General features: G+C 48.5%; 1 protein-coding gene across 5 annotated transcripts in view; it reads left to right on the forward strand.

Annotated features, from left to right (window-relative positions):
* Window positions 1-16,138, forward strand: part of LOC122715137 (homeobox protein homothorax) — a 495,480-nt gene that overhangs the window by 265,722 nt on the left and 213,620 nt on the right. The window lies entirely within an intron of this gene.

The raw sequence follows: 16,138 nt of genomic DNA on the forward strand, positions 1-16,138 counted from the left end.
CCTACCAGTTTTGACGGCGGCAGGCGGCCTATCTTGGCACAATCTCTCTCTCCCCCGCCCTCCCTCCCCGCCACTCTCTCTCTTCCTCTTTCTTCCCCGAGCCGTGCTCTTCCTCCTCCTCCTCCTCCTCCTCCTTCTGTACCTCTCTTTTCCCCGTCTTTATTTTTCTTCTTTTCGACTCGTTCTCTTCAGCCCGGCTACGTCAGCATCGGCTTCGGCTCGCGCGACCGACGGAACGTCTCGAGACCAGATCCTCGTGGAAACGGGGAAGGAGAGGCTGGAGGAATGCGGGTCCCAAAGACCGGAATACAGCACGCGGATATGAGGCCGCGGTGAAAGTGGATTGTTAAGCCGAACCGAGCGTTATCGAGTGGATATCGCGAGTAGAATCGAGAGGATTCGTCGTAGCAAGAAAAAGTTATATATATTTAATAATTATTCGGTTAATCAAATTGCCCGTAAGGAGGATTAAAATGAAGAAAACTCGTCGTCTCTCAACCTTTGCTCGACGATTGCTCTAATCGATTAATTTCGAGTTCCTGGAAATTGGTATTTAGTTATTCGATCCTCCTCGATCTTCTTTCGTATATCCGGCGCGATATATTATGTATGCGCGCGTGAGTTTGCGATTAACAACGAGAGGATTGCGCAATGAGCAATCGGAATGGTGGATGATCGCCGCAGGTGAACGGCTCGCGGATGATCGGTCAGGAGTTATGCCGTTTAACTGTGTTTAACTGTTTATTCAAACTGATGGCGATTCAAGGTTAGATGAGTTGATCGATTGTTCGCGGGGAGAAGCACGACGAGGAAGATCGCTATCGTGAAAAAAAAAAAAAAATCCTTTCGATGTTAATTAACTCGGAAATTGCAAATCTCCTCGCGGAATCTATTCTTCAATTTCTCGTCGCGATATGTTTATGATGCGTTAAGTATAAACCTGTGGTGTTAATCGTTTATCGTTTAAAATTGTACATTTAAAATTGCGCGCCATTTTAGCTTCTGCGCATTAATTATCCAATTTGCGACGCGGCTAATTCGAATCAGTCGCGAATAACGATTACAACAGATGCGAGGAAAAGGGGAAAAAAGAAGGAAGGAGAGGAAGAAAGAGCGTGTCCTTTCTTTCTTTCTTTCTTTCTTTCTTTCTTTCTCTCCCTCTCTCCTTTCTTTTTTTTTCAATAGCTCTGCAAGTCTTTTTTAACTTTCTATTCAGATTCGAGTTATTCGGTTCACTGTACGTACAAAGCAGGTTTTGAAACGATACACGCTATGGGAGCGTAACGCAGCGCCATGTCGAATCTAGTCCATTCTTTTTTTCACGGTCGCGCGATTCGAAGGTCATTGTAACGCGATGTGCCGAATTCGCGGCACCGTGACAAAAGCTAGTGGAAAAAAACCGGTGGTGGTTTATCCGTCCTTGATACGAGGCTGCCCAATTCGCAGAATGACATCACCGTGCACAAGAATGGAGCATGCAGAGGAGAATAAATCGCGTTGTTGCTCGAGATCACCGGCAATAAATTGAATTCCCTCGCGTAATCGCGAGATCTCTCCGATTCCAATGATCATTACCTCTCCTACTGATCGATCTATCTTGCCTCTAGACTTGTTCCGGGTACCAGCTTATTGCGTTAATCCATTCGTCGACGAGTTCCTTGTTTGATCGCTGCGAGCGACAAATTCTTTACGAATAGAGAAAGAAAAAAAATAAATTAACGAAACGATGCAATCGAAATTCCAGAAACTTTTTTCACTCGCAAATATTCTAATTCAGAGAGTATATTCGCCATTTTGATCAAAATTCGCTGCATCGTTATTTAAATAAGACACGTAATTCGTGGAATCGAATCGAGCGAGCGTGTAAATGCTAGATTAATGTCTCTCCCTCTTCTTCTCTCTCTCTCTCTGTGTGGAACAAAGGCGATGCTTTGCGAATAAGATTTCCAAGAATGTGGAAATTAAAGCGTTGCGCCATTTTCCAGTGGCTGCAGACCAGTGCGCGCACCTTGAAATCCTCTCGTTACTGGTTAATTCGATGGGAAAGGATGTCTGGGACCTCCCACAAACGCTGGTAGTTGCGTTGGGTCACGGCCTCCTCCACGGATTTTCGCATCGTGTGCATACAAAAATTGGTCGCGGAGGAGGTTCAAGGATGGGGGCAGGGGCAAAACGGCTCGGAGGGGCCGTTTCCGACGCATAATTTCGTTATTGAGGGACGTAAACGAGCATCGGTGTGCGGTTCCAACCTCGTTTGACCCCGTACCGTTCAACTCTCGTCGCGTGACACGTTGTAAATCACCCACGGGGCCCGGCGTAGTAGCGATACGTGCCTGACCAGTTTGATGGCCGCGGCTCATTGACGCGGTTCCTCGCCGCCCCTCCATTCAGAATTCGTGGGTGCATCTGCTCGCCTCCATTCCGCCTCTCTTCGCCAAATTCGATGCGATCATCGCGGAATATTCTCAATTTCTTCTTTTTTTTAATCCTTGTTCTCCCGTTCAAATTTTAAAATCTTATAAATTTCTTCCCATTTTTATTCCGAATCGAATAACGAAATAGACTTGCGAAGTCTATAAACTAGAAATTGTTTAAGGAATAAATATATATATGATACGAGTAGATCATATTTAGAAAAAATTAAAATATTTAAAAGATATCCGTTTCGATAGAGAGATATTCGGTAGCGCGACGAAACGACACCGAATATGGCACCTAAAATGATCCGCTTTAATAATTTCGTGGCGGCATAGGTAAGCGCGCGCATTAATGCACACATACGCGCTCGCACACAGACGCGCAAACAGAAACTGCGTCTATAATGTATTCTGACCACGTGGCTTATCAACCGTTCGACCGAATGAACTTATCGAGGAACTGGCTCGCCTCTCGGTGTGCGTACCCGTGGCCGCTCTCGGTACCGCGAATAATCCCGACCGGCCGTGAAATATGGCGTTAATTCCGATCTCGGCTACTGATTTAGACGGCACCGATTTGCACCGCTAATTCGTTCCACGGTGTGCATTAACCTTACACGATCCGCCGAGGGAGTCACGCGTTTAACCTTTCCAGCGATTCCAGCTTCCAGCTTCCATCCCGCCGTGTCGTCCGCCTCTTCCTTCTCAATTACATTATCCATCCTCTCAATTTTATATTTGCATCCTTTTTTCTTTTCTCTTTTTTAACATCGCCCAATTATATTTTTCCAATGCAGAGATGGAGAGAGAGAGAGAGAGAGAGAGAGAGAGAGAGAGAGAGAGAGAGAGAGAGAGAGAGAGAAAAGAATTCTCTCTTTATTCCTCTTTATCCCTTTCTTTCCGTATATATTTATTTTATCGAGAACCGAGAGTTTTCGATTTTTTTCAATATTTCGGCAACTTTCGGGCCGATGAATCGACTCTTCTTCTTTTTGACTCGTCGTCAGAGCCATTACCCTACCCAGTGGTCCGCCCACTAGAGTAGCGACTTCTACTTCTCTGCCTCGACTTCTACTCCCGCTCTACGCCCCGGCTGGCTCCGAGATCGTGGATAACAGTTATTAGGGGCTTTTTATATATAATGCGCGCGTATGCCTCGGTTCGTATGCCTCTCCCTATCTATCGCGTTTCTTGTTCCTCGTCGCTCTCTCCAGGTTCGCGGCAACCACCTATACCTGTACCACCATACCTATAGGCAAGAAGACCGGCCAGCCAAGGGAGTTGAGAAAGGATAGGACGGGGAAAATAAAAGGAGGAGGGGGAGGAGGAGAAGAGAAGCTCCTGCAACGTTTACCCGTTGCAACCGCGGTAAACGTATGCGTAGGACACTCCCAGCCACTTGATTATATATAATTATCGGCATTTTAATAACTAATCATTTTCCTCGGCTCCCTCTTCCTCTTTTTACTCCGCAATTCTGGGGAGAAAGGAGCAGCTTCCGACCGACGAACTCCGCTACCGTATCTCCTCCGCTCCTCCTCCTTCTCTTCTTCCCTCCCTCCTTCTTATATACGCATCGTAATCACGCCGATCTCTTTGCTCGAAGAAAAAGAAGTAGATCGTAGGGCCGATAAAATATGGTGGATATATCGGTCGATGGAGGTATTATCTGGGTCAGATATATTTTTAATCGACTCGATCGAGAATGCTTTCGAATGGATGACGAGCTCGGAGAATCGATCTTACGAGAGGGGAAGGGGAGGGGGTGTTAAAAGACTTAAAGCAAGTTGGAATTTTTTTTTTTAACGATAAGACGCGAGAAAACCTCGGAGAGAAGGTTTACCATAATCGGGATCGGTGGATTTTTTTTCCTTTTCTTTTTTTCTTCCTTTTGGTAAGATAAGGGGATTTAGAGATTTGATAAAAATAGAGCGGGGACCCTACACGCCGTAAAAGGCTCGGGACAAGCACCTGCTGTACAAGAGTTGTGCAGGAGGCACGCAACGTTGGCGAAATCAGATAAGCAAATTATTAATAGCCAGACACGAAGCGGTTCGTAACGAGCTGGTAGAATGCGAGGAAAGTTAACGAAAACATTTCTCCTGTTATTTCTCATCAGTCAGTCGTTAACCCCCTTATATCCCCAACATTTTTTCGAGATCGTTCGAGTTTTCATATTCTACATTCGTAATCCTCGAGACTGACCGAATATCAAACAAACAAAATTTTCAATTGGACCTTTCAAAATTTTTATATACGAAGGGATACGAAATTTTAAATTTTCCAGCATCTGTTCAATCTCCAAGATTAACAATTCTATTAATCGTTAAAATTACCGAAATCGAAGGTGGAATTATATCGATAATTTTGCGACAAATTGTGCGACCGATTCGAAAAAAGGGAAGATAGGGGGTGGAAATCGCGAATTCTGCGGGTGCTACGCATCGACCATCGGCCACGCGAGGGTGCGCAAGGAGCCTCGGCAGGGGTCGCGCTCCGAGCTTCGGTCGTAAATATCCCCGGAACGTAATTAAAAGCTATCGATTTGTCGTAAGCCGCGTAATTGCACGAGTTACTACGCGCTTCGAATAATCGCCGCTCCCGGCTGGGAAACTTCGTAGGGCCGCGGCAAAGGAGATAACGGAATATTTACATATTATCGCGGAGCCCGCACGATCCACCTACGCTATGCGATCAACCCTCCTCCGCCAAGGGGAAAGGGATCGTGATTTCGACCTCCGCCGAACCAAACAGATTTCAACGAGATCGATCTTTCTCGACCGGGAAATGCTTCGATTCCTTGGAAGCGAAAGAATTCTACGAGGAACGTGTTCCCCTGAAGAACCGTGGAACGGTGTACCGTTGGTTAGACGCGCGTTCGGGTTTCAATTTCGACGATTCGAGTGGATAGAATTTACACGCGAATATAAAACGACGATCGTAATGGAATCGACGAGGTTTGACACCGCGAAAGAAGGAGGGAGGGAAGGGGAGAGAGAGAGAGAGAGAGAGAAAAAAGAGCGTGCCGAGAAACGCGATACGGCTAAAATGAGTTTAGGGGGTGGGTTGGCGAAGGTCATATAGATTTCAGGACACCCGACACCACCGAATCGGCCGGGGGTGGAGTCGGATCTCTCCGCTTTCAGGAACACGTGTCCTTAACCACGCGATGCTTAATTTCATCGGTCGATGAATATTAATCTCGATCTTCCTGTGCATCGGGCACAATCGACGCCACTATTTTGAAGATCGCGGCTCGTCTCGGTTCTTTTTTCGAGGAAGTCAAGATCTGTTCGGATCTTTTCGACAAGTTTTTCGATTCCTTCCACGGTTTTATATTTACACGGAGGAAAGAAGGTGTGTAATCAAGGATTATAGAAAAAAGAAAAAAAGTAAAGATTTCTCATTTTCTCTCTCTTTCGCACCTCGAAACGAAGCACGCAGTCGTGATACCGATCCGATTGTCACCCGACAAAGACCAATCGATGTAAAAATTGTACCTTCGCCGATTACTAAACATACCCCTTTCTCCGTAGCTTTCGCTGTTTTCTCACCTTATTTACACAGAGAGACTCTAATTGCAGAGATATTAATGGCCCGTGTGTTGTATCTGGAGCTAGGCTCTAAGATTCTTTTTTCTTTTTCTCTCTCTCTCTCCCTCTCTCAGTTCTTGATGAAGACCGAATAACTTTCCACTGTGATAGCATTAGCGGTTGATTCATTGTACGCGTGTACATCAGGCTGGGAAGCGTGCGTTCTTACGGAAGCGTGCGGTCTCTCCCGGACGAGCAGCAATTTAACTCTGTCTGCGGTCGGACCGCTTTTGTCCTCGCTAAAATCTCATTTGCGTTTTAATATCCTCGGGTAATTTCTGTAACGCCGTTCGCCGGATTCGCAGCCGGTTTCTGGAGGGTGTCACGAATCCCGATTCCGAAGGCGAGTCACGTTGAATTAAAGGCTCGAGCACACCGGTCGACGACGAATTAATTTTCTCGCTCGATTGTGCAATCGAATTTTCCCGGTGGTGTGGCCGAGGAGGGAAATTTTCACGGGAAAGAGCACACCGGAGGAAATTTAAGGAGGAGCTTTATCAAGCACAGTAATGGTTACCTCTCTTTGGTTAACATTCGTGTGTACGAACGTGTCCATCCTTTCTTTAAAACATTTATAAATCAACTCCTTATTCGTCCTGATTTGTACTCGAAGCGTATAATTTCGTATCTTGCTGATAAGCAGTGTTATCACAATCCTCGTGGAAAATAATTAATCGAAGATAAATCTTGAAGAGATTTATTGCTTGAGTCGCGTTAATTAGATACTTCGTACGAATTACGTTCAAGTTTGCTTTCATCGTACGTGCGATATATTCGAAATAAAAACGGAAAACGCTCGTTTTCCAGGATATCCAAAAAATGCACGGTTCGCGGAAGTATACGTTCAAAGAGGCGATTTGCTCACGCGTGCAACGTATCCAACGTACAGGGGTGACAGTGGGGTCGGGTAAATGGTAAATGTAAGCAGTAAGCCATTTTCCAGACGATGAGGCGCGAAGCCCCGCTCGGCCTCTTAGCGCGGGTAATCCCTGCTTTACCAACCGAACCAGCCGAGGGAAGAAGCCCCAGACTCGCACCTGCGGGTGGCTTCTTCCCCCGTGGCGCAGCCCATATTTAATATCGTTTCATCCTCCTCCATCCCCGCCGCCATCGACAACCACTGGAACTCGTTTCCCTCCTCGATCAATCGACTTTTATATATATATATATATTATATATCGTCGTTGCTCGACTTTTTGCGCCATATCCCAGGTTTAATATCGGGCTTATTCTCGCTTCGATTATCGCCGTTAATTACCCTTCTTAATAGGTCGCGATAAGCGAGTACTATCAATTAAAATTAGCGTCGCGATAAATTGTGCCGCGGAAAAAAAGTAAGCCGGATACCCAATTACCGAATGGCGCGTGCGTGAACAAATTAATAAAGCCAATTATCGTTCAGCGCCGCTACACGTTAGTCATGCCTCTCCCTTGCGTTGCGTGGCCTGCGTTCGCCTCGATTGTCCACGATATCTTCGTCGTCGTCGTCGTCGTCGTCGTCGTTTCCCTCGCGTCCACGTCGCGGGCGAACGAGAGTTGGTTTCGCGGTGATCGGCGTAGCAACTTTCACGCGTTGCACGCCGGGCCGTTCAAGGACTGTTCCTTGGCTGCGGCCAGGCCGTGACACGAATCCGAGCACGGTTTCCTGTTTCCAAGTCAAGTTCAGTCGTCCCCGCGGAGTCGATCGGCCGCCTTCGTGTATTGGAATAATCGAGGAGGCGGAGTTTGTAGAGGGTGAAGAGGGTGAGCAGAGAGTGACCAACGTTTCCACTCCGCTTGTTCGTCACTCCGATCGTTATTTGTTCCGTGGCAAGTTGATCGATGGCGATCCGTAATGGCGCCCCAAAGGGTCTTCTTTTTCCTTTCTTCCCCCTCCCCTTCCACGTCGAATTGGAATTTCGATCTCTCGGTTGAATTTTATCAAGGGTCGTGATAATCGTCCATCGAAGTTGTCGAGGAGAAAGTATCGAAACGAACGATATATGCACGATTTTCTCGAGAGCGATGCCAGATTATTCTCGTCTCGAAACGACGCTGGATTCCTCTCGTGTCTTGGGAAAGTAATTAAAGCGCGCAGGTGGAGACAAACGATGGCGACCTCGTTAACAATATCCCCGTTTCGCTAGCGGGCAGAGAGGAAAAGCACAGAGGAAGAAGTTTTGCCGGCCAATTGCCCGTGACAAGCGCGATAAGAACTCAATTACCGTTTTATCCAATTGCGCTCATTTCTTTCTTGGCGCCATTCTCTTCCCTCGCCACCAGTAGCCACGATTTTTTCGGCCACCATGGGAACGGAAAACGCATTCCAATTGTTCCTCCGTATCGAGTTGTGTACGCTTTCTGTCACGCCGCGTTACGACTTTCTCTTTTTCTCTCTTTCTTTCTTTTCCCAGATCCACATCTTTCGTCAACGTAGAGGGGAAAATAATCACAGAAAAGTCGGTTGAAATCACGACACATCGTTTCCTTCCCCCCCTTCCTTATTATTCGTTAACGAGAGAAACGAATTGATTAAAAAATTTCGGGATCGGCTCCTCGCGCGAAAATGAAAATCCTCGTTTAATTATTTATTATTTTTAAACCGCCCGCGCGCGCTCGCGCTAATTTATGCGGTGCAGCTGTTTAATTCAAGTCCAATTACTTCGGGATCGGGAAATTTTGCGGTAATGAATATTTATCGAGCGGAACCTTCGAATAACCTGCACGCTTACTGACCAATGAAATAAATCAAAATACCCTGGTGCGCATCGCGCCTGGCGAAGGGGAGGGGATAGTGCCACGAGGGCAGAAAACGGCGATGCCGTTTTAAACAATGGGCCGGGTAACGCGGCACGGCCGGTCGCTGCTGCATCGTTTAACGTGGCCGGCCCAACAATACCATATCTTATTCAATCTGGCCGCCTGGCTAGCGTTGCCAACGTTTCTAAGAGGCATTGTTCGGCATCAACAGTTAGCCTTGATTCAAGCAGATGTTGCTCGGGCATCGAGTGCGTTGCCACGTAATTAGCGGCGCGTAATCTGGCCGCGTGGCAACGGCAACGACGCCATTACGGTCCCGTCGGCCGCCAACAATGAGAGATACAATACCAACGAGACGACGATTGTATAAACGGGGCAAAGAGAGAGCGAGAAAGAGAGAGAGAGAGAGAGAGGCCACTCTTCGCATATCGAATCAATGTTCCTCGTGAAACCGAGTCGCGCCGCGCGACAATGCTCCTCCGTCCTCGCCACGCCCTCGCGTCCACCGTTTTTTCGTCTTCTTGTTAAGTGAAACGCAGCCAGACACATATAGTCCAAGAGACCACCACCTGCTTCTCCGGGAATGGAACAGCTGAATGGTCTACGCGCTCGTCGCGGTAATCTTCCCGGGAATAGAGGCTCCTTTTAAGCGGAAACGACAGTTAGGGACGTAAGGGATGCTCTTTTTTCCCCATTTCTTTTTCTTTTTTCTTTCTTTCTTTTTTTTTTTTTTTTGGGTGCGACGGTAGAGACGGCGTGTGAAATCATCCGACATCGAGACATCCTGTGTCGAATGGCAGGATCATCGGTGGAAATTTCGTGGGAGAAAAGTCAGGGTGACGCGTAAATTAAGCGCAGTGAAGGTACCGGGTGGTTATGCGCCTTACAGTAGACACGTGTTGCACGCTTCTGATCTTAAAACGTTTGCCTATGAAATAAAGAAAATACGAGATTCCTCCTCCCTCCCCGATATTTCGATCGAACTGCAAGAACACGAACACGCGTGAATAACAGGCGGCACAACAAATTCTACGTTACGCAAAATACATTACGCGAAATATTACAAAACAAAACTTTTTCTCTTTCCATCTTCTTTCATCTTCTCTCCAAGATCAACTCGGTCGAAAAAAATAGAGCCTCGTACGATGCGTCAATTTCCCTCCCCCCAAATGGATTTCATGGCTCGGGTAGAAACGAACGCATTAAAGCGACGCGGAAAAGATGCGGCTGCGGGGCACAAAGCACTCCCGATTCGATATCGACACCCCTTCGCGGAAAGGCAATTTTTCGTCGAGGATACACGACTATCGCGTTAACGTTGCTCCCGCGGGAGGCTCTCGTCAAAGGGGGCGCGCCACTATCCGCGCGCGCGGGTATTCCACCCCCTCCCCGACGTGGGTGCACACAGTGGTCCTGCGTGCACGACCGCGGGGTGGTTGAAAGCGTCCACGGTCCACTATCTCGCGGACAAACAGATTTTAATGAGTAAAACGGTGCGGCCGAATTGCATCATGGCGTTCCCGCGAATTTTACGGGCGTCAAACCTTTCGGTTCCACCCCCTGGCTACCCCTACCCCACGTTTACATCCCGCCATAGTCATCCATAGTTTATATCGCACGAACACGCGGCCCCCGCGTAATGGCCGTCCGTAAAATATTTATCGCGGAAATTAGTCGCACGATGATGTATGTCGCCGACTGTGCGCGCACACGATCGAATCCCGCGCGCGCGCTAGAGAGAGAGAGAGAGAGAGAGTTACCCTTCGACACCGAGTGTGCAACTTGGCGCGGAGGGAGATAGCTCGAGCGAAAGGAGATCATTTATTTTCGTTTCGATTCGTTTCTTCCCCCCTCGAACGTATTAAAGTTGAATTAAAGATTGCTTGTCTGAGTCTTTGTATTAATTAATGCTAATTTCGCATCTTATTTCGTTTGTTTCAGGTAAGTGTTGTTCGGGGAGATGTCGATTCTTTTGAGGATCTGGTATTCCAGTATCGTAAGTTTTTTTGGATCGAGGATTTAAGGTTTCTCTCGATGGAAAATTTTTCAAACGTACCGTGTTTCTTCTCAAAAAAAAAAAGGTTATAATATCGATTAAAAATTGGCGCATAAGAATCGTGCAATTGTTTTCGAAACGTAGAAATTTTTCCTGCGTATAACCGTTCAACGTTTAACGATGGTGACCATCGCGCTCGACGCGCAAGAATGCAACAATTGGCGTTAAGAAACGAGAGAAACACGAGACTCCCGGTTACGGGATATGAACGACGAGGACGCGAAGGAGCTCGAGTGGCTGATATAATGAAATCGCGGGTCACGCGACCGGAACATTAGATCGAATCCGCGGCAGTTATATCCCTGCTGGACGGATGATTCATCGGCGAAAAGTGATCCATGAGACTGGCTGGCGTTGATCGTTCTATTAATTCTCGGTCGAACGAACGGATCCCGATCGACGAGGATCCCTGAAATCCCCCCATTCCTCTCAAGTTTTCCACCACATTTCCGTACTCGTTCCTCCGCACAACGGGCGGTTAACCGTAATGACGTGTGTTTACGCTTCTGAAAAGTTTCCTCCGGTTGTTGTTCCTCTCTCTCTCTCGAGGCTTGTTATTACGGAGGAGTCGTAGCGAGGGATAGAGTCGTGATGCGACCGAGGTAATGTCAGGTTGGTCCAACGTCGCAAATTACGACGGAAAACACGGTATTAATTAGGGATTGGACGTTGTTTACCAGTCACGAGTACGGGAACGGTATTGCGGGGTGAGCCTTTTGCTATTACATGCCATTTAGCTAACGGTTCCACGTGCACCGCCGCGTCCCCATTATTTTTACAACGCTCAATCGAGAACCCGTGTCGCGCGGAGAGCAACGATTCTCCTTCTCTTTCTCCGTTCCGTTGGACGCCGGACCTACCTACTCTCTCTCTCTCTTTCTCTCTCTTTCGTCCGATTGCGATCGATCGTTAGCCTCCTTCGAGCGAGAGGAACGTTAACCCGAACGCCGTCGTTAGTTCAGATTTTTCGCCGCGATTTTTTTCATCTTCGAATCGTTAATGACGACGCGAATCGAATACGTTGCACAGACGTGGTATAATTAGGGGAATCTGATCGAATTCTGGACAGTTTTTTTTTTTTTTTTTTTTCTTTTTTTTCTTTCCTTTCCGTTTCTTCGAATCGTCGACGCGATTTTCGCTCGATTATCGCGCACGGGCCGGGAATGGAATTCGTCGAAATTTCCGGTTAATCCGCGGGAACGGTTGTGAACGAAACGAAATTAAATCGCGCGTCGGCCGCGCGTTAATTAATACGCATTGGCCGCGCGCGCGTGTGTCGATTCGCGCGGCTCGATTCCGCAATATGTGTAGTAGTTTCTAATTAACGGTAGACATTGCGATCGATCCAATAAAAGTAGGCAAATAAATCGCTGATACCCTGTCAGTACGGTCGACGCGATAAATCAGTACTTTCGGGCAATTATACCCGAATGTATGCTCGGTTCCGCCCGCCCCCTCCCGCTCGAAAAACAAATTTTGAGCAACAAGCATCGATTTTGATCTCGAATTTATTTAACGCCGATTAAGCTGTATCGGGATATATTCGCTATTTATAATGGCCGGCTATCGCGTTATAAATAACTGTTCTGTTTATGTGTTTGCGCGCCCGTTTTTTGAAACATTAATCTTCGCGTCATTAATGTCCGATTAAAAGAACGAACGAGAGGATGAGGGGGGAGGGGGGAGTAAAACAAAAAAAAAAAAAAAAAAGGGAAAAAAAGGCGGTATAAATAAAACGGAAGGGAGGAGAGAAAAAAAATATACATGACAGGCATGAACGTTTGCGCGTGCTTTTACACGAGAGTACATTCCAGACGAGGGAAGCAGGGGAGGCACGATTTGAATAAGCAGCAAAGGCGCGGTCGCGGAATCCGCAGGGGACATCAACTTTTCCCAACCTCCTGACGTTCAACGTGCTTACGGATGCAGCATTAGCATCGAGAAGCGACAGAAGTTAAGCTCGCCGTGTCATTTCGATGTCTCTTTAGCCTCCCTCTCCACTTTCGCTTCCATTCTCCACTTTCTTCCCGAGTTTTATATATATATATAAATAGTTATGCCACTGATCCGAACGAATCCGTCCTAGCCGATGCATTTTAAAATTAAACGCGCGCCAGCTACGTTGCGCCAAACGATGCGCCTTTCCGTCATCGCCAAACGGATGCATAAACCTGAATGAATTAATCACGAGACCGCGGCGAGGACGAGGAATATAAGATCCTTTGGACGTGGCATGATTTGAATATCAAGACCTTTCGCGCTCTCCACGATTACGAGATTACGATCGAGAGAATTGGCAGAAGCGGAATGTCTACGATATCAATAGAATTTCCACGATACGTTCTACGTGTCCCACTTGGAATTCTACCTAGATCCCCTTGCTCGATCGAGCGTTCTTAATGCGGTGTCCGCTTTAAACCGTTTCCAGCCGCGTACCAATTCTCATCCCCCGTTCGCGTGTTCGTGTTTCTCACGATCGCGTTGCACTCGCCGAGTTACATCTACAACCGAGCAATTTACCGATCCCGAGCCTCCTTCGATCTACGAAGGCAACGGCAAATAGAAGATCGAAGCGAAATACTCGAGCGATGAAAATTTGAGGGGGGGCAGGGGAAGGGTTTGATGGGTTGGTGGCTCGCGATTCCTTGGTAGCCGATTCGAGGTGTAAAAGTTTGACCGGATGGAGGGAAGAAGAAGTGGATGGGGGGGGGGGAGGAGGGGAAAGAGGTTCGTTCGGTCGTCGAGGTGCAATGACGTAGGGCGTCGGAGGCGTTGGTGGCGCTGAGCTCCCACCGGCGTATCGATTCCTCGATGCCAGGCAAGGAAACCAACCCTCACACCCCCCTCCTCCCCCACCGGTTTCCTCTGCCTTCAACCACCACCCCCAGGCGGCCGTGCCGGCTAACTCAGCCCTCTCTTTCCCCCTTTCCGCCCACCCAGTCGGCCCGACCACTCACCCATCCACCCCCATCTTCCGCCCACCGACAACCCCCGTCGAACAGAGCCCTCTTCCTTCCTCCGCCACGTTCCTCTTCCCAGCGACGGCCAACTTTCTAGATATGAATTAACAGAGTTACGGAGCTTCTGCGGCGGCCGAGCTTCGAGTTATGCGGCTTACCAACTTGAGAACGTCTCCGCCGCTCGTCTCCGCAGCTCACCCCGTTTCCTCCGTTTCCGCCAGCCCTCCTCGTTCCCGGAAGTAAATCGACATCCGTTCATCTTCGAAATTCCATTCCTTCCGTGTATATATATATATATATATATATATATATATATTTTCGATCGCGTATGCATCGCTTTTGATTTACGATACGATATCGTTCGATGTTATATGTGCTACGTGTTTCCTTTTTTTTTTTTTCTTCTTCTTTTTTCTTTTTGTACGCGTGACACGCGTACGACTAATAGGGTAATTAAGTCGGACAGCGTGGGAGTGGTAACTCGTCACGAATGCTGATTATCGCCGCGCGATGCCGTAATCTGTCACGAGATCTGTACATTCGACGGAATCCCGGAGTGGTTGGGCCGCCTGTAAACTCCCTGCCACCCCTCCTCTTTTCCCTCCTTTTTTTTAAATATCCGTATTTCCCGTATCGTTTCGCCTACGAAACCCTGTCTCGTCGAGGCGACCACCTCGCGCCCCTCTTCCACGTTACCGATCATTAAGTCCCCCTCCCCTCCTCCCCTTCCCTCGATAGTGTTTGTGAATCGAGCGCGAGCCCGTGATTTCACCGACGTGACGGTGACGTCGGCCACGAAATTAATGCGTCCTTCAAACCCTTTCTCTCCGGGCCTCGTTTGACCCTTGCACGGTCATAGAAGCATCCGGCTGATAATGCCATTCCGCGGCACTGGGTTAGTGCAAGCACGCGGGTGCAATTCCGAGGAGGAGGGGTTTCCAGAGAGAGAGAGAAAGAGAGAGAGAGAGAGGGGGGGGGAGACAGGGAGAGGAAGAGAGGGGGAGAAAGCGGAGAGAAACGAGAGGAGACGACGGGCGGCGGTAGAGGCTGCCGGTAGTCGACGGAGGAGGGGGCAGTCGTAAGGGATGCGCGGGTGGCGGCGGGGAGGGAAGGGTTTGGGGTATTAAATCATAGAGCCGGAGCGCCTGCCGCCGGTTTACTGCCGGATAAAACGCAGTGACTGTTATGTTATGGACCACCTGTATGCCTCGACCCTGAACTCTCTCTCTCTCTCTCTCTCTCTCTTTCCGTCGCTTTGCCGGTTGCTCGCTCTCCCGAGCCGACTGAAATCTATATACGTCCGCAAAACAGCCCTCTCGCGACGCGACGTTGCTCCAGATTCGGTGATCTTTTGAAATTCTCGCCGAATTTCCCGACGACGACGCGAGGAAAATTCGTCACGCGGTATATCGTTTTCGAGTCTCGTGTCCTCTCGTGTAACGAATAGAGTATACGATACCGTGGATCGAGTAATAAAAACCATTTCTCTGCATCCAAGCTCGAACCTGTCGGAATCGGGAAACGGAATTCGCTCGATGATCGGCCGATAAAAATTTGTCCGTGGCCGACACGCGAGTGAAAAATAGCGCAGAATCACGCGAGCCACGAAGCTAACAGGCGTTCAACGGCGGTGGAGGCTCGTCTCGGTAGTAATTAACGCGTCGCCCTCTCGACAGGTCTGACGTGCGAGCGCTTCGGAAAGGAATTCGCGACGGGAAACAGCCGCTTCTCACCTAGTCTGGACATCGACTGGCAAAAAAAAAAAAAAAAAGAAAGAAAAAAAGAAAGAGAAAAAGAAACGGGTGCTCCCGTGCAGTGGCATCGTGGAAAAGAGCAGGAAGCCCGTTTCCCTTCCCTTCCCATCAGCAGAAAGAAAACCACGCTTCGATTCGCGGTTTCTTCGTTCCTATTCCGCGGCGATTCTCTCGCCTTCTCTTCTACGTCCTTGGGGCCGAGTTTTTCGTTTCTCCGCCGAGATCGGTATCCGCGATTATATTATAAATATACATGTAACTCCGTTCGTCGTCGAGGGAGCCCGGCTCCCTTCCCCTCCCCTCCCCTCTCCGTTGGCGTGGAGACGGACGCAGTACACGAGCGCAGTCCTCACGTGCGCGAGATACCTGCCGACGCAACCGTGTGCACCGCGCTTATTCAGTGCACGGTCACGTGTATTGTATATGGCCGGTACCATATCTGCCTTCGTACCGAACCTCGTGCCTCGCAACCTTCCCTCTTATCTCCTTCTCCTCCTCCTCCTCCTCCTCCTTCTCGTTCGTCCTTCCCTGGCTCTCTCCTCCGCGACTACCCTCTCTCTCTCTCTCTCTCTCTCTCTCTCCCCTTCGTCCCTTTCTCGTCTTCGCGTTCCTTCGTCGT

This window comes from Apis laboriosa, unplaced genomic scaffold, assembly GCF_014066325.1.
Source record: "Apis laboriosa isolate Shangri-la unplaced genomic scaffold, ASM1406632v1 scaffold34_cov151, whole genome shotgun sequence".
NCBI lineage: Eukaryota > Metazoa > Arthropoda > Insecta > Hymenoptera > Apidae > Apis > Apis laboriosa.